The sequence below is a fragment of the Rousettus aegyptiacus genome, unplaced genomic scaffold, assembly GCF_014176215.1.
Source record: "Rousettus aegyptiacus isolate mRouAeg1 unplaced genomic scaffold, mRouAeg1.p scaffold_m13_p_8, whole genome shotgun sequence".
Taxonomy (NCBI): Eukaryota; Metazoa; Chordata; class Mammalia; order Chiroptera; family Pteropodidae; genus Rousettus; species Rousettus aegyptiacus.
The window spans coordinates 35,878,441-35,897,674 of record NW_023416311.1 but is presented as its reverse complement, the minus strand read 5'-3'; the positions used below and the strand labels follow the sequence as shown (position 1 = coordinate 35,897,674).

At 42.6% G+C, this 19,234-nt stretch overlaps 1 protein-coding gene across 3 annotated transcripts in view; it reads left to right on the top strand.

Annotated features, from left to right (window-relative positions):
• The first annotated feature begins 6,343 nt into the window (after positions 1 to 6,343).
• Positions 6,344 to 19,234, top strand: part of LOC107511144 (synuclein alpha interacting protein) — a 140,523-nt gene continuing 127,632 nt past the window's right edge. For 2 of the 3 annotated variants that reach the window (XM_016145299.2, XM_016145295.2), the window contains exon 1: positions 7,037 to 7,111. The gene's annotated coding sequence lies outside the window, so the exon portion shown is untranslated. Of the gene's footprint in view, positions 6,458 to 7,036; positions 7,112 to 19,234 lie in introns of those variants that run through there. The other variant, XM_016145297.2, reaches the window with a different exon arrangement.

Below are 19,234 nucleotides of genomic sequence, written 5' to 3'. Positions count from 1 at the left end.
CATAAGACAGTCACATCTAAGAATAGACTGAAAACCTTACTTCATTTTCAGAACTAGTCTTTCTTCCCTAAAGCTGTTTGGAAATGGGATTTATTCTGGTTTGTAACAGTGGAAATTATAATTACTTATGCATTTCATTCACTGTCAGCTTTCTTCTGCTACTTAGAGGTAACCAATGCTAATGTCTTTACATGGCTTATCCAATGGAGAAAAGTCTCTGTTCTATTAACTCACTAGAAACTCCTTAGAGACAAAGCCAGAGACTGGTCCTTTAATCCTCATAGGCTCTGAATCCCTTTATTCCATTTCATAGCCATGGGCATCATGTGTAGAGCTATCCAATCATTCGGAAATATGTTTTTAGTCTTAAGGTAGAATGGGTGTGTTAAAGGTAAATTACTTGTAAAGACAACAGAAACCCTGAATCCAAGTGGATATCTATTATAGTAACATTTAAAATACTAGTAAAGTATAGTAACATTTAAAGATTATATTCTATAGTAAAATTATTATCAAAATGAAGAAAAGAGACTTTGTAGTTGCCCATGGGACCAGATACAATTAAAGATACAATGTGGTTACAATTGACAAGTAGTCAATAGAATGCCCTCTTCACATTCTGCAACTGTGGCAGGTCCATGTGAATGTGGCCTCGTGTTCGGAAGTTGACCTGCATTCCTCCCCAAATCATTTAACCACACTCAGCTGACCTGCATTCCTTTTAAAAACAGCCTAATCAAATTCATTTCGGATACCAAAACCTCCAGTTAGAGATTTAATCTGTGTTTATGCACACGTGTGAAATCCCTAGTGTCTAAATGTGCGCTGGACTATGAATACTCCATGCTTACAGAATATGAAATTCACAAGACCTCCCTGCAATAGTTTTTTGATCTTAAATGAATTTTCTGTCTCCTTTCTCTCCCGTCCTCTCTCTTTCTCACCCTTCCTCTCTTTCTTTCCCTCCCTCTCTTCCCCTTTCCTTACCCTACTCCTTTTCTAGGAAGTCTTTAATCTTTGAGATTTATCAATTGTTGAAAACACCCACCCTGGGCCTCCATCTTAGAAATTATTTATCTGTCCTATTGGCCCAAGTTGGAAAGTAGCGTAACCCAGCAGGCAAATTACTAACTTGAAAGCTCTGGAAAATATATTAATCCCATGGTATAACATAGAGAATCTGGTTGAGTATTTAATATCTAAGATATTGTTCTATACACTGTCATGCTATGAAAGCATGTATGCTGACTATTTAACAATCGTATAGCATTTTCATTTATCCCTAAGTTGATACTCTGATGTAGGAGGTCTATTTATTTCACTAGTAGGAAAACAAAACTAAGAAAAAGTTGAATAATGATGCTGTGCAATTTGAAGGATTTCAAACACTCCTCAGTTATTGTAGAGTGTTAGGTATTTCTCTCACAGACAAAAATGTTAGATGTAAAAAATGTGCTTAGAAATAACCATTTAATGGTTAAATAACAGATCCGCGGCATTAAATCACATCAGCGACTAGGGTAGTTATTAATGAAGGTGAAAAAAAAAAAAGAGACTAGAATCCAAAGGGGGAAAGGATATATTAAAGACAAAAACCAGACAAGTAAGACTGATTTTATTCAGGCTCCTGCAATTGGAAGATCACCCTAAATCAAATATCACAGTGTTTCTGCAGGGTGATTTTGTGTTAGACTTTATAGTGAGAAATAGACAAGTTACAGGTGGAGAGACCTACAATTGAGATTGTTTTGCAATCAGGGGAATTCTAGGTTAGCTGAACAGGAAATGTTTTTCTCTGTGTCTGACAAATTTCAGAGAGACAAACAGTTCTAATCTCAGTTATTCATTCATGAGACAAAGAATGGGAAGTTGGAGGGTCTGTGCCTGGTCTTGTCAGCACGTTCAGGCAGAAAAGGAACTCCATTTGGCCTTGTCATAGGTAAACAAGAGAGACATCTGTGAATCTTATGAAGTCATGAGAAAGAGTGGACCTCGAGTTTTATCAATCATATGGGGAGGTGGCTCTTTGCAGTAAGCCATTTATAGGAACACAAAACAGTGGGGGTATTTTTTCAACCATTGTGATTTCTGGGAGCACAGGGCTCAGGCAGATTTCACCATGGTCAATAGCAAACTGATTCAGATTGGAGGCATCAGCGTACAAACAGGGAAATGTGATATGACCCAAGCGGAAACGATTTAAATATATTGGAAGGCAACAAACCACCCTGGGAGGGAAAAGTCTTTTCATAAAAAGTATCCAGGAAAAAGTGACCTGTTAAAGGTGAAGTAGGTAAAATTCTTGGAAAAAGGGACCAACCTGATAGGCTGAGGTTAAAGCAGAAATATCACTTTTAAATCAAAACTGAAGGTTTATGGATGAAGCTTACTAAAAATGGGTAGACAGTCTCTCAGGGCCAAGGTGAAGAGTGAGCCCAAGTCAACCTCAGGTAGAATTAAGTGCTAACCTGTGAAACTCTGGCTATTAGGTTAAAGTAAGTGTAGTTAATCCCAGCCATGAAACTTATACATTGCTGGCCTCAATAGAGTTTGAATCCAGAGTTCCTTTAGGTATTCTAGCAGCTTTACAGATGTAGTGTACTGTCTGCGGGAAACTCATTATGGAAGAGGAGTACAAGGGAAAAGATCGTGGCCTCCAATCAGCCGATTTACCAAAAAACCCTTAGCCCCTCATGGATAGTCACTTTGTATTTTTGCCCCTAGTCTGCTCAGAACGCATGTCAAGACACTCATTTATCTGATCATATTTTTGCACACGGCCTAATTGTTTCCATTTAAAAATATCAAAAACAAAACTTCTAATAATCTATAAGAATAAGTACAGTAATAAGATTAATTAAAATCCCAGGATAATCTAGATGAATATGATTAACAATCTAAAAAATTCCTTCTATACCAAATCTTTTATTGAAGCTGCTATATTATAAGCAGCTAAGCTGCTGGACTTGAATTTTATTTCCCTCCCCAATTCTAACTTTATTAGAAGCGCCAAGTTGGAGTAAAAGGCTAAAACTTGCCTGAAGAAGAGAGAAAAGAAGAAATATTAACGGAAAAAAGAAAATTATTGGAAAGTAAAGAAATGACCACAGAGAAAAAGGTCTGGAGGAATACTGAATTCCTAGTCACACTCAGCTCAGGCTCACAAGGACACATAGGAGTGCCAAAATGAGCACTGTCTGAAGGAGAAATCAAAGATAAGGGAGGTGGGCACAGGGAAAGAGGCAGGGAGAGCATGTGATCACGTCCCGTAAGCAAATGGAAAACTGGGTAAAACCACGCGTTTCTCTAATCACTCCTTTCTTTGTGAAACTCAAAAATGTTCAAAAACCGGGTTTCTAATTATTCTTTGTCGGTCACATTTCTTCTCTTGTTTTTGTGCTTATTTCAGAACCTAAAACTACTTTAGAATTCATACTTCTATTCGGGATCTATTTCCATACTAAAGTTCTATGGCTTTTATGTAAAATACATGGGGAATTTTCTCTGTTTTTACAAGATCTACAGTGAAGTGTAATATGTTCATACTTCCTCATCCTGTATTTACCAAATATTCTGGATATACTGTAGGATGCACTTCCTTGTCCTCTTGTGACTGGTGGAGCCACACGAATGGCCAATGAGTTGTGAGCAGAAGTGACACGCATCATTTCTGACTAGGAGCATTTAATTCCTGGTATAATATAAAGTCCTCCAGAATGTTCTTTTCTTCACTAGAGTGACCAGTAATAGTGCTGTTAGCGGTTGCTCCATTACGGTGGAGGGTTAAAATGAAAAAGACGTGAAGCAGAGATGCTGGTGACCTGGAATTGTCATATAAAGTGAGAGCAAGACATATTTTTTTAAATTAATCTATGGAAATTTGGTTGTTATTGTGATTACTATCCTGACCAATACAATCACATTTACATTAGAAGTGTGATCTGATTCTTCGTTTAAAAAGAAAACAAAATACTTTAAACTTACTTACATATACCTGCACAAGCAAAGGGGATAAACTTGACTCCACAATAATACAGCCTGGCCCAACCGAATTGTGGTTCATAACCAGAAATCAGAAAGGATCTCAAACAGTACTTTCTTCAATGAGCATAAACAATTTGAATCTTTAATATAGAGTTGAATATTTTATTGCAAATAAAATATTGTTGCAGGCATGTGGGGAATATTCTAAAAGGGGGAAAATGGTTCTGTGGCTGTGGCTGTGGCTGTGGCTGCTAAGCCATTTGTTCCATGGGTGCTAACTAGCCTATATAGGCTAGTATAGAGGCTTGATTAGAAAACTGAGTATGAGAGACTGGTTGGTATTAAGAAGCGACTGAAAGACTATGTAGAGCAGCTTTTCAGCTTGGTAAAATGTCAACAGTATGTAGAGGAAGCTGGCTTTCTTGCCATCCAACCTAAAATCTAGCAGCTCTGTTTCAGCCCAACTACTTCACTATTTCCACACTTTGGTAAATCAATTTGTGGTTTAGGATTTGGCAAGACTTTGCACAGGAGAAGCAAACTAACAAACAGTTCAAGCAAAAACAAACTCACAGCCTATGCAGGAGAGTGGTATAAGCATGTAAATAACAGTGTAAAAATCATCTCATGGAAACAATGATAGATATGTAATCAAAAACATGTTAGAAACAGAATCAGCCATAACAAAAGAACCATAAAAAACAGGGGAAAATATCTGAAACATCTCAGAGACTGCTCTATTACACTATGGCATGCTGTTCCTGTGGCCATGCAGAAACAGAACTTTCTTTCCTGGGACAACTCATTTTCTGTACATGCAATATAATTGAGCCCCTCGTTGAATCATTTAAATTGAGTTAACACCTGGTTCATTGTTAGAGCTAGCCTATGTTTAGGGCAGTTGGAAGAAGACATCCATTTATAATTCAATAAGTTACTCCCTCAATAAATTAAAATTTGATTTTTCAAAAGGAGGCTGTCAAAATAGTTAAGAAGATGGAAATGAAAGTATGTTGCCTATACGACATGCCAAGGGTGATACCGATACTATCCATATCTATCGGATGGAAGCAAGATGTGCTTTTCTCAGAGTTTATGCTAGGCAAAAATAAATAAATAAATAAATAAAAAGCGTTTTTATTTTAACCAGATGTGAACAAATTAAACCCAATATTTTCAAGTATTTTTAGTGCCACATGATGTCATCTGATTTTATATTTACTTAAGGATAATGTGTATTTTTTACATTGTGAAGCCACTTTCCATGTAAGCACTTAAAATTTTATGCATGAAAAATCATAACACAGCAAAGCACACTCTTGGCTCTTTAGGGCAAAAAGGTGGAGAAATTTAGTTTCTCAATAGGAAATAGAATTAAAACATGTGACTATCTTCTGCTGTCCTTCCAGGTACTCCTAATTCTAATGAGTACCGTACTTGTCCAAATAGGTCCAGGAAAAGAATGGTCCCTGCCATGCCCTCCTAATAGTACACTGCCTCTTTCCTGAAATGCCAAGGAGCAACACATGGATTCCAGGAACTGCCAGCCATGCAAATATATTACACTTCTCATGCAGGGAACCTGAATTTTTAAACAACCAGGTTCTTCTTTTTAATCTGTAGCATATCTTCAATGTCAGGCTCACACATGATAACATCCCCATTTTCACTAACTCAACTAGTGCTGAGTTTCCCAGGGTCGTGGTGCCACTCTTGTCATCTGGAACGGGCAAGAGGAGGAGGATGCCCCTAAACAGAGGACCAGAACTTGCTTCCTCACATTTTTCTCTGGGGCAACATCAGGGAGGCAGCCACATCCTGGAGCAAGTGTGTGGCCCTCAATGGCTTTGCTGAGTGAACTTCTCCAAGTCATGTCTCCAGGGAAAGAGATTTCTTAAAAACCATTTAAAGCTTTCCAAAGGGCAAAAGCGAGATGATCATGAGCCAATGTTACCATAAATGCTTCCACTCTCCCTGAACTCATTTCGGAAATGAGGAAGGAAAGAGGTAGTCATCACTGTTGCCTAGCTGACGCCTCATTCAGCAGCACTTCTCCCGGCTCCCGCCCCAGCCCCAGCCCCAATTAAGAAAAAGACGCTAAAAGTTAACATACTGTAGGGCCGTTGGTGTTTTAAACGTTTTTGAATTAAAAAGCCACTATTTCAGGCCAAAGTCTCCTTCATCCACCACCCACACTTGAGCACAAAACCTTCCTGGCAGAACCCCCTTGCCCTTCACTCCTTGGCGACGTCCTCGGGAGTGGGCGAGCCTGGGGGTGGGGTGGGGTGGGGTTGGGGGTGAAGACTCCGTGCCAAGGCAAAATACTCCGCAGAAGCTTCTGAAACACAGCAGTTTTCCAGGACAGTGTCCACGTTCCGTTTCCCCCCTTTTCCAGTCTCTTTTCCCGGTTTCGACTGGAACCCTGGAATGGTTTAGGGACCAATGAGGTGGCAGCACTGACGCACCGACCACGGTGAGGGGCGATTTCATTTCCAGCGGGAGAGGCCGCGAAGTGGGGCGGGGAGGGGGGGGCGAGGCGAGGAGAGCGAGGGAAGCGGGGAAAAGTAGGAGGGGAGGGGAAAGCCAGCTGAGAGACGCAAAGGCAGCTGAGGTAAACGAGCGAAAGGTACAGAAGAGCAGGTTCGCGGTCAGCGCGGGCGGGCGGCCGGGGGTCCGGGCGAGGAAGCGACCGGGGAGGGGCGTGGGCCGGGCCGGGGGCGCCGGCGGGCGGGGGGGCGGGAGGGGCGCTGTCAGTCAGGCGGGGCAGGGCTGGCCGGCCGGGAGCGGGCGCCCGGCGCGCGGCAGCTGGCGGGCGCGGCGGCTGCAGCAGCCGGGGCAGTGGCGGCCGCGCGCCCGTGCCCTGCGCTGCGCTCCGCGTTCCCCTGCGCCGGCTCGGGGCCCGGCGCCCCCGGGCCGCCCTCGCCAGCGCGCGCCCGTTGGGGGACCCGGGGAGCGGCGCCGCCGGCTCGGCCGCATTGTGACGTAGCGGGCCCGCGGCAGCGCCTCCGCCGCTCGCCGGCTCCTGCTGCGGCTGTTCCCGCTCCCGCCGCCGCCGCCACCGTCCGTCCGTCTGTCCGTCCGTCCGTCGGTCCGCGCTCGGGAGCTGCCGGAGCGCCGGGCGCCCTCGGTGAGTCCACGTCCAGGGCGGGCGCCGCAGGAAGGCGGCAGGGGGGCGGCGGCGCGGACGGCCGAGCCTTTCCAAGTTTGCAGCGGGCGACCTCGGCGGCGTCGCCTCTGCTCCACCAAGCCCCGCGCCCCCTTTGTGCCGCCTGTCCGGGCTGCTCGGGCAGCGGCTGCGCCTCCGCGGAAAGGGCTTGCGGGCAGGTCTCTATAGTAACGGCGGCGGCGGCCGCTCCGCTCCCGGGAAGGGAGGAACAGACCCCGCCTCGGTTTCCAAAGGATTGTTCTTTCATTTGCGCGTGTCGTGTGCTCCTTATTCTAGCTGCTACCTCGGACCGTATCGGAGGCGACGGTAGGCAGGTCCGCGGCTCCTGAGAGCCGAGATAACGCAGGGTGAAATAACAGCAATAGCAGCAGTACCAACCACAGTGATAAACGCCAAAGAGGGACACCTAGGGTTGTTGTCGCCCAGGGGGAGCCCTTCGCTCATCAGCACCGCGGCTGCCTGGCTGCCCCGTCCATCCCGGGCTCCGACCGCCTCCCGCCGATGCTGTCCTGAGTCCCGGGCTGGTCCGTGTCAATTCCAGCCTGTAATGTTTCTCTCTTGGCTTTCTCTTGTAATCACTTTCATCTGCAGGTGGTAAGTGAGGTGAACGGGTATTTTGGCTATTGTCAAATGCCACGTCTTGTTTATTACATTTTTACGAAAAGAAAAGAGGGAAAATTATGAGCCATTACTGGCAGCCATACAGTTTCCACAGGAAATACTAGCATTCTTTGAGGAACACGCTACTGCTCGCAGAGAAAAAAGTCTTTAGGAAACAAAAAGGCAACAGCATTGTTGCTCATTTTCAGTAGACCGCTAGGAGGGGGAAAACGTGTGGTTTCTTTTTTTTTTTTTTTTTTTCCTGTGGGAACATTGCTTTCCCTGGGAAAGTTAATTAAGGAAGCTTACTGACGGGTCCGTTTTTCACTTGCTGGTGGCTGGGCCCCACTCCTCTTGGCTGTTACTGACAAGTGCCCATCAAAGAGCCTGGAGGAAGGGAGAACCACTGCAGGACAGCCTCACCACACACCACGTGCTGTGGAGCCCGGCCAGGGTGCAGTTTGCAAAATGAAATAAAGGCTGTCTGGGGAGGTTTATGAGGATTACATGTGTGCAGAGTCTGTCGATTCTCCAAGGTGTCACTCTAAACACGTAATTTCCAAGCACCACTTTCCTTGCTGAATCTGCAGGAAGGCAAAACCCTATTTCATTGTGGAGCAGGCATCCCATTTGGGAATGGCTGAAATCTGTGGTTCATATGCACACATTTAAATTTCAAAAGGCAAAGAGAACAAGGTGTAGGAAAGCAGTATGCTGATGTATTCACATCTGAGAGAGAAAGTCTACTGGGTATTTCTGATGCATCTCAATGTTAAATTACATTCAGCATGGTTAGAGTGCATGGAGACATCTTAAAGGTGTCCATAAAACTATTTGAAAAAGGTGCGATGTTTTTGGTACCAATCACAGAAGTCTCTCCCAAAGGCGGTATTAACTGAAGATTGCCCATGACCAAATGTGTAGGAGCACCCAGGTCTTGATTAAAGAAGATGGTGCTTCACTTTGGGATCTTTGTACATCCCAGTTAGAAATAAAATATAAAAAATAAGGGATATAATTTTGAATATAAACTTCATTTTCTCCCAAGCAAGCATTATATGAGGAAAGGTTCCATGATAGTAGATTTGAAATGCTGCATTTATTTTGACATTTACCACGTGTCGATGTCCTAACGGTGGTGACTAAATCAAATTAATTGCTCTGTCTACTATGTTACAGCTTAGCTAATTTGGGGCAGTTGTTCTGATACAGGTGTACAGTGGAAACACAAGAAAGAGGCCAAGAAACTTAGTGTGTGCTGTTGTTTTGGAAGAAATTTTAACAGTACTTTACTGCTCTTATGAGGAAACCCACACAAACATCTAATACAAACAAATGATCTGTGATATCAGAGAAAGCACGGAGCTCATTTTCTTGCCAGATGTAAGGCATTTCTTGTCAAATGAGGAAATCTCCCAATGAGCAGGTGCACCATTATAAGAAACACAAATACAAAATCTAATCGAACAGCGAAAAGAGAGTTGCTCTTAGAGTAGAAGCCTTGTTTTTGGAAGTCTGTCGGATTAGGGTTGCAAAACACATAGAAGAAATATATGTCTTGGGAGAACAATAATATCCAGATGAAAATCAAACATTTGCTTCTGTTAAACTTTTGCCCTTATATACTTGTCTCTTTGTGTCCCTTTGATTGATACGCAGTTTCACCGCTAGAGGTAATTTTTCGAAAATGATTAATAAAATGGTTACTAATATGCTATGCATGATTTTGCTCTTTATATAGTTAGATAACTAGATTTTATATTTTATGGTTTGCATCTTATCAGCTCTTTTTTTAAGCTTTGAAAATCAGTAATCAAAATATGTGTTGAAATGATGAATATTAATTGATGTGATTTATGGCTGGGCCTTGGAAAAGTACTCATCAATTCCTAAATAGTCATCATGTATTTACTTTGTGCATAGATGGGATTTAAAAATATAAAATGTACTGTATCTTCATAAGGAACTTACAAGGAGGGAAATAGGACACAAAAAATTATATAATGGTACAGAACATGAAAAATGATTGAGTACCTAAGACACAAAATAGCAATTGAAGGAATCCCTAGAAGAAAGTGACCAAATCAGCTTAGTTGTTTCATCAGTTATCCTTTGCTGCATAAGAAATTGCCCCAAATGTCATTGCTTAAAACTAACTACTATAGGCCATGATACTGTGGTCAGCCATGTGGGCTGGTTTTAGCTAGGCAGTTCTGTTGGTGTTGGTTGGGTTCCCTCAAGCATCTTCAGTCTGCTGGTGGGTTGGCTGGTGGCGGGATGATCTAAGATGGCCTTAGTTATGCCTGGCAGTGGCTAGGCTCTTGGCCGGGTTAGCAGGTTACTGGCACTTATGCTTCCCATTCTCCAGCCAAGCAGTGTTCCAAGAGCACAACAGAGCAAACCCCAATTCAAAAGCAGTTTTTAAGCCTCTATTTGTATTGTGTTTGTTACTCTCCCATTGGCCAAATCAAATCACAAGATCACTCCAGATTCAATGGGTATCGAAAGATCCCACTTGTGATGAGAGACAGCTGCAAAGAATTGTTGCCATTTTTTTTCCCCTACAGTCTACTATATGTTTGAGGACGCTTGTTCTAGCAAACATTTTCTGCTGAGGAATAGCGTACTGTGAAACAGGAGAGATAGGGGGAGCCTGCTTGTAGACAGCCCAGAAATGAGGTTAGGGAATTGCCGTAAAATCATTACCCTGTAATCTTTGTTCTGTAAGCCATGGGTAGAATAGGAGTGATGCAATTTTAGCCATACCCTCTGCCAGTGGCATCAGAATGTTTGGAGATAGTAGCTGGTGGAAGAGCCAGCGGAGCATTGTTGGGAGGTGAGGTAGGCTCTGACAAAGGTGGAGGCAGGGAGAATGGGAGGGAAGGGATCGATTGGGGGATCTCACATTTAGAATTAGGTGACTATAGGGGTTAGTAAAGCCTAAAGTCAAAACGATTCTCCGATTTTAAAAAGCTTAAGTGATGAACGAATGATTGTGCTGTTGTGAGAAACAGAGAAATCAATAGTGATTTATTTGGGGGGAGGAGAAAAATTCAGTTCCAGAAAGGTTGATTAAAAGAGATAGATTGAATGTGAAAGTACTTTATAAGCTGAAGAGTATGCTATGAATGTTCACTATTGCTCAGTGTTTAAATTGCAGTGGCTTGTGTGGAGTTAAGTTTCTCTAGTTGTAAAGCAACAGAAAACAAATCAAGGTGGAAGATATCCTGAGGTCAATGGGAAGTCAGAGAAACCACTCTCAGGATGGAAATAGGACTACTCTGGTGGGCTGGGGAGTAGGAACTGATGTTCTTTTTCCTGAGGCACTGCTGGATGTCGGATCTTTGAGTGTTCTGCCCTTGGACTTAGCATACCAGAGAGAGAACACCTTTGGCCTAATTTGAGTGGCATGCACATCGCTGAGCCAGAAGCACTGATTGACAGCCCCACTAAGACAACACACAATGGGGAGAAGGTAGGCGCTTCCTCATAGGACATGGAAGCACCACTGTCGGAAGGGGGAATGAACACATGGTGGCAAAACCGACAAATGCCCTCTCACTATGGACACTTGAAGAGTTCCTTGGGCCTAGCCACTGGGAAGCAGGCAGACAGGGGAAGAGGTGGCAATTTATGCATATTTACATAGAGTTGTAGTGCTTTAATAACAGTTAAACCCATGCTAGTGGTAGGGTTTTCACATGGAAGGAGAGTAAAGAAAGAAAAGAGTGCCCAGCACAATGTGTCACCCGGGCTCCTCCATAAATGTCAGTAGATGTTTTATTAGAGAGGAAAGGAATTCCAAGCACGTTCTGTTTTATCACCTAAGGCCTCAGTCGAGGTGCTGCTTCACCAGCCTTATTTTATAGATGGCCAGCCTGAAATTTGGGTGTTGTCCTTACTGTCAAGTGCAGCTTGGGCCAGACAGAAACACCTGGCCTCTGTAATATCACAGTCTGAACAGCACACACAGCTACTCTTTATGGAAGGGCCTTAGATGGACCAGCTCAAACCCAAGCATTCACTTTTATAATTTCTATTGTACAAGTCTAAGAACCCTGAAGATATTCAATAAATGTTAACTTAATGAGTGAATGTGCCATTATTTGGTGCCGTAACATTTTCTAAGGTAGTCTGGTCTGGCTTTTCATTATTCACAGTAGAATTTGCTATAAATTTTCTAAGTACCTTGTGTCGATTTAAATGTTTTAAGTTACTATTATCACAGTAATGTAGTTTTTTATAATCTACCACTCACAAAAGTACTTTTGTTTTTCTTTTTTGAAACACAATTGTCTTTCCTTTTTGTATTTGTCAGGACTCTTGGCAGCAAGTCCCAGAAACCCAGTCTGTACTTGCTCAAGTAGGAAGGGGTGTATCCGGGCTCCTGTGTTGAAGAAGTTCAGGAAGCATCCACTTCTGATTTCCTCTCTTCTTCATGGTGGTAAAATGGTCACCAGTAGTTTCGGCTTAAACCCTTTAGCAAAAGAGAATACTCAGGATTAACTCTAATTGGACCACTTTGATCCTGTGCTCATGCCTGAACCGGTTTTTATGGCCAGAGGTTTGGAATATGCCGGTTGGCTTGGCCTTGATGATGTGCCTAGTCTGGAGCCTTTGGTAATGGGAGGGTGGTCTGTGTGAGGAGTGGGTGGGAGGTGGAGGAGATACGTGGGAACATGGTCAGCAAAACCTGCCTAAACCAAGTGACCTGAGAGCAGAGAATGGGTTGCTTTTAAAAAGGAAATATTGAAAGAGAGTGGATGCTGTGGAAGCAGAAACAGACAGCAGATTATCTACTATTTCATCTGCCTTCCCTAGAGGGTATATCATCCTCTCACTGAGCTACCAGGCCATAAACCTGGGAATGGTCCAGATCTGACCTCTTCTCTTTCCTTTTCCACCTAATCAATCACCAGGGCCTTCTGCATCTCTCAGTCTTATTCTCTTCTTCCCTCCCTGTTACACTCTTTACCAGTCACCTGTAAAATGGCTGCCTGTGGTCTCTCTGTTTCCAGGTCATCCCCCTCACCAGTGCCTGAGTACTCTTTCTAAAGAACAAATAGATAAAATTGAATCATAAGTCCATGGTCAAAAGGCACAAGCCTTCAGTTTTGAATTAAATAAGTAATGGGGATGTGATTTATAACATGGTGACTATAGTTGGTATTGTCCTGCACATTTGAAAGTTGCTAAGAACGTACATCTTAAAAATTCTCATCACAAGAAAAAAAACTGGTAATTATGTGTGGTGATTCATGTTCCATTCAAAACCTCTTAGGTAGAACTAGATGGAACATCATAGGTAGAACTGTTTAAAACATCATAACCCTGGTGGAAAAGTGCAAACTCTTGACCATGAATTCCAAGGATCCCCACGATGCATGCCCTGCCTCCTTCTGTAGACTCAGTAAATGGATAGGAAGGCAGGTGTTCAGCAAAGGCTGCTTAGCTGCCCACATTAGCTGCATGCTATGCTGACCTGGATGATGTTAGGGTCCCCAAACGCTCCATTTTCTCTCTCATTTTCCTGCTTTTGCATGTGATATTGTCTCTGGAATATTATTTCTCCTTTCTTGACCTAGTAAGCATCTGCTGCTCCTTCCAGACTCAATCCAAGTGTTGCTCCTTCCCAAAGCCTTTGCTGAGCACCGCCTCCTACCCAGCCCCTGCGTCCGATTGCCGCTGTGGTGCAGCAGGGGTGTACTTGTCTGTCCCTCCCGTCGCTCTGTCTTGAGAGCTGCACTGCTTTTTTCCTCCGTATATCCCTGCGCCTCCCCCATCATACATGCTCAATTTTTAAGTGAATGAATACAAATATGTATACCAAATTATTAATCTTTAGGTTATTAAGGTGATTTTTTAAAGGTTTATGCTCACATTTGTCCCTTAGATATTTAGAAATGATGATAGGTTCTCTCTGAAGTTGCTGCTCAGAAACTCTCTCAATGGTTTTCACAACTGTTGGTGAGCTCTTTTGCTCCTCAGTTACTAAGAGCTACCTTTAGAAAGAAGCTGAACAATGTCAGTGGCCCAAAGTCAAACTTGAAGCTAGAATCTGTGGCTCAGAGATGAGATGAGAAATAAGTTTTCTCACTAACATAAACAGGATATTAATTAGTTAATATTTATGAGGTGCTTATTCTATGTTGGGTGCTTACCAGATGCCTTATGATTATTTTCTTATTTAATTCTCACAGCGGCCCCAGGAAGGAGATATTATCACTATCACTTTTTTTCTCCATTTGAAGAGACTATGATTTAAAGAGTTGAAGTGGCTCACTTGCCACCAAGCTTACTCTTTTCAGAGAATGTTGAACCACCAGGCGCCCATCTGGGTTGTTGAGTAGAATCAGTCTTTGACTGGGCTTTTCCAGTTCACTGTTATGTTTTTTTGTTAGTGACCTAAAATAAAGTGACCACCTGCTAAGAATAAAGGATTCTAGCTGCCTCCCTTGGCCATCAACTATGTCAAAAAGGCTATGGAAAAGGTGTCTATAAAGAGGTAAGGGCTCCAGTACTATCGTTGAAATTAAGATGCATTTCTATCTTAGAGATTCCTGTGATTCTGCTGTTGCCAGACAATAAAGTCCTCTTACGGAGGCTGTGCTACAGTGTATAAGGGGTAGGCCTCTTGAACAGGTGGAGGAAGCCACAGAAGCTCGATGCTGCTTAACCTGCTTTTAGTCTGAGACCCTTTTGAGATTCTTATGAAAGGTATGGATTCTTTCCTTAGAGCAAAAAGTATACACATACACATGTGCACGAGTACACACATACACACACACCCCACTTTGTATGAGTTTAGGGTGTCTCCAGGATCTGTGGAAGCCCACCTGTGGATTTCCTGGTGTTCTATACCCCAGCTTTAAAACCTTGTGTAAAACTGTAATCCAGAAGAAATATAGCCATTGTTGAGTGTTTACTGTGAATCATATGTAACCATTTAGTGAGTGTTCACCATGTGCCAGTCCTTTTTTGAAAAGTACATTCTAGCCAACAGGCCCCCTAAGTGGGGCATTAGGAGCCCTGCTTTAAGCTCTGGAGAGTGAGGTTCAGAGAAGGAACTTACTCAGTCTCCCCGCTGCCAAGTGGTGGGAGTGGAACTAAACGCAGACCCCGGATCTGCATCACTGCCACCTCAGGCTGCCTCATGCTCGTTCATCTTCCCAGGCCGGGCATGAGAACTGTGCCAGTGAAATTCCAAACCTTTGTTAGCCCTGACTTCCCACAGTCGTCAACTTCCCTGTTGAAAGTCGGCCAAGGAACTGTTTCTGCCGCAAGAGCCTTCTGGAAGGTTTCCAGCTCATTGTCCTCCTTCACCTGTCAGAACTCTGTCACGTGTAGAGCAGATAATATCATTAGAGCGATCCTGCCCTACTGCTTGACCATCCCTAGGTGAGTTCCTGGCTCATTTCTAAGTACAGTTCACACAGCTGGAAACTTTAACTCAACAGATAACAACAAAAACGACTGTGAAGTGTCAATTTGAACCCACCCACAGACGTTTATTTGAGGCCTGCTGTGCTCCAGCCTTCATACTTGGAGCTGTAGTCACAGCAGCGAGTGTACAGATGTGGTTCCTGAGCTCATGGCACTTCCATCTAGCTTGTATCTAGCCAAGAAAGGGAGTAACAAATAGCTAATTATATGAGATATGTTTTATGGAAAAGGAAATATAAAGAATTCATTCTATGTGAGTTTCTGTTACTTTGCAGCTTCAAAACTCTAGTCACAAACCTGTCTACTTCTCTAGCCATCTCCTCCCTCTCTCAGGGTGTTTACTTCAGGTTTCCAGAAATTTAATTGACAGAATAAGGTGGGGACACACAGACAGAGCAGTTCTTCTCAGTCCCCCCTTTGCAGTTGAAAAGGCAGAGTGACCACATGGCTGGCCACAGGTGAGGTGAAGCCAGGGCTAACTAGTTTGTCTGGTCCCAGGCAGAGAGCATGGCTCACTGTAAACCACAGGCTGCCTCTGGTTTGTTTGCAGTGTAATTATTGTCATTGTTTTTGGCCTTTAAGTCGTGGTTTTTCTGCTGAAGATGAATCTGGCAGGCAAGCACTCTTCAGGAAGCAAGTACATCACCAGCCCTGCTTCCTCTTTGCAACCCCTGATGGAGTCCCCTGCAGTGCTGTCTCTTCTGTCACTCTGGTCACTTCTCTCACTCGCCGATCTGTCCCCAAGGCAGCCTCCCAGGTTTCCTCCCCAGGGGTTGTCTTATGACTACTTAGACCAGAACTGTCTGATAGAAAAACTCATAAAATCTATGAATGTGAGCCACATAGGTAATTTTTTAAGGGACACAATTAAAAAAGTAAAACAGGTGAAATTAATTTTAATAATATATTTTATTTAAGCCAATATAGCAAGAATGTTGGCATTTCCCCATGTAATTGATATAAACAAAATCGTTAACCAGATTCTTTGCATTCTTTTTCTTCAAACCCTTTGAAATTTGTGGTGTATTTTAATCTTAACTCAGACTAGCCACACTGGACTGCGCTTGGGCTCTGAGGAGGCCCTCGGAGTCCCAAGGGCAGACTCAGTGACCCTGGCCTCTCTCTCCCTCAGACCTACCTTATACCTTTGCTGTTGCCCCTGCTGGTGGTGCTGTACAGGGCTGTCTGGGGTCTGAAACCTGACTGTTAGGGTGTGGGAATGAAAAGGAATCGTCTAACCTACGGTTGTATTGAACCTCTACAGGTCTTATTTAGCTTTAGGTTTCACCTCTTCTAATACCAAATACTAGAAGAACTTATCTGCAGCCTAGTAGGTTACTCTAATGGTCTTAATTAACAGGAGAACAGAACAAGAAAGCAAGACAGACCAAACACCAAAACTAAACTCATCCACTGAACAAGCCTTCTGAGGTTACAAAAAAGGCCAACTTACACCTAGAACATTAAATATACAAGGAAGGAGTGGCCTGTACCAGGGAGCCATTAGAGTCATTGCGAGGTACTTTCTCTGTGTCCAGGGCTTTAGTGTCATCACTATCTCTCTCCCCAAGAGAGCGGGAGATGTATAGCGTTAGTAAATTCGCCTTTGCACATACAGTATTTAAATTTTGCAAATGTTTCTGACCAACCCATGTGCATGCGCTTCCTCGTCTGCTTCACTCCTAATGATAAATGTCACTGAAAATAATTCATGCAACCAAGTCTCAAAGATTGATACTCCCGTAAAACCATACTAACCACATAGCCAAGTAAACTCAAAGTTTGAAATTGGAAGCAAATATTAGCATTTGATCTGTTGAGTCATTTAAATGTTTTTTTTAGAAGGGAGCCTTATCTCAGAAAAGGGTATGGTTACCTCGGGCCCACTTAAAGAGCGCATTGAAACAGAAAATGGAGTTAGGCCTGACCTCCATTTTATCATTGATTACCAGTTTCAACCTTGAAAGCCCATTGACCTTTGGGGTTTTTTGTTTCTCAGAGTGCATACAGGGAAAAGTAAATGCTACTGTCACACACTGTGCGAGAGGACAGTGAATGAAGTCTAGAAAATGTTTTCAACAATTTCTCAAAAAATCTATTTGGAATGGTTTGAGGGCAAGGTAGCTTGCCAATATTTTTGCAAAGTTTTAAAAGTTAGAAAAATCTTAGCATACATCATATAGTAGGTAACTAAACACTCGCCATGTATAAGTAATTTATAGATCTCTTTAATAAGTCAAAGATGGTACAAGACAGGCAAAGCTTTGCATCTCTTGGCTCCAGTTTGGGGAATGCTGCTTTCATCTGAGTCTCTTAAAAAAGAACTTGTGCCTCTTTGTAACTGTAATATACTTCTTCCAACATGACGGCTCTGGTGTGCTGTGTTGGTGTAATTGAAAACCTATAAAAAGGCTGAGAGCTACTTTTGAATTGGCTCAGTGAACTTGGACTGGATTTGTCAAAGTGGTGAAAGGTTTAAAGGAATTTTCATAAATGAGGTCTCCAAGCTGTGTTTTAACCATAGAATTCCAATGAACTCCGAGGCCTGTGAACTTGGAGAGTAGCGCCTCGGAGAAGAGCAGTCATATCAAGATGGAAATAAATGATTCATTTTCATTCCCCGAGTTCTGCAGACATAGGCATACTTAGCCGCTGATCATCATAATTTAGCAGTACTGTTGTGCACTAAAAATACAATTTAAAAGTCTAATCTTTAATTAAGTTGAGTACTCACAGATTAACATGGTTATAAATCTTGGGCACTGGATAGCACAGTGTTTACTCATGTTGCTAGGAAATAGCAGAGCTCTTCGCAAGCTGCAGATTGATTTGGTAAGAGGAGGGATGCGAGCTTCTCTCAGTAATGGGCTTGATTGTTTCTTCTGTTTCTGTTTCATAAATAATGTATGCAAATTTATTTCATTCAGCACGAGTCCTGCACTCACACAGTTTTTTGTTGGCAACAGAAAACACAGGTGTGTGTACCTAAGTAACATTTGCAGGATATCGAAAGTGTGATTTTACCTAGAGCTGTTGGATGAAGTAAGCATCATCAGGTATTTGAGTTTTTAATGAGATGAATTTTTTCATTTATTAGAATTATTACAAAAATAGACTATTCTTTGAAGTATAATTATCATGAGGCTAATTGATGGTTTTACATTCTTGCCATTGGTGGGAAACTGTCAAATTAGTATAAATTTGATCCAGGTTGATGGTTTTCCAAAATCATTAAAACTGGCATGTAGGAAATCAACTCTGCCATTCTTTTTTTTCTCTTTCCCTCCCTTTGGCAAACCTCACTGCATGACACATTGTACAATAGTTTTTAAAAATGCAAAGCTAATGCTTGCACAGCATGAAAGAGAGTAGCTATGCCAGCCTGCTTGCCTTGTCCCTGAAAAAGACTAAAGATTTCTATGTGCTATTTCAGTCAGGCTCTGACACGAAAGAGTGGGCTATCCAAGCTCGAAAGCGGACAAAAAACAGACTACGACAAATTCCTATTATCTATTCGAGGCTGGCCCTTGTACATGAGGTTGGTATTTCAAAGCAGAGGCCCTTCCTAAGAGATGGAAAATAACAGAATACTTGATTATCTCAAGGCACAGCATCAAGGCACAATAACTTGTGCTTATTACAGGATTGTATCTTGTATTCAAGTTCAGAACAGCCTGGTGAGAATTAGAGGAGGGCGCTGCTGAGGGACAGGATCCTGACTGCACTCCAGGATAATGCCCATGACTGCTCTTGGCAATTAACACACTTTCAACTTCCCTCTGGATAACTATTGACTCCTTCCTATAGAAAGCCAGCTGTTGATTTTGGTAAGAATCCTTTTCTCAATTTTACCTAGCACAGTTTCAGGTATGTACTGTAGGATTAATATTTGTTGGTTTAAAAATGAATTCTTCAACATGTCTTGCAAGTAAATCTAATAATATAAGACCTACGACTTGCTCCATTGCACTTAATAGAGATTAAAGGTTTGGGTTGTCTTCTCAAAAGATAGCATCATATAACCTGTGTTATTCATACTCA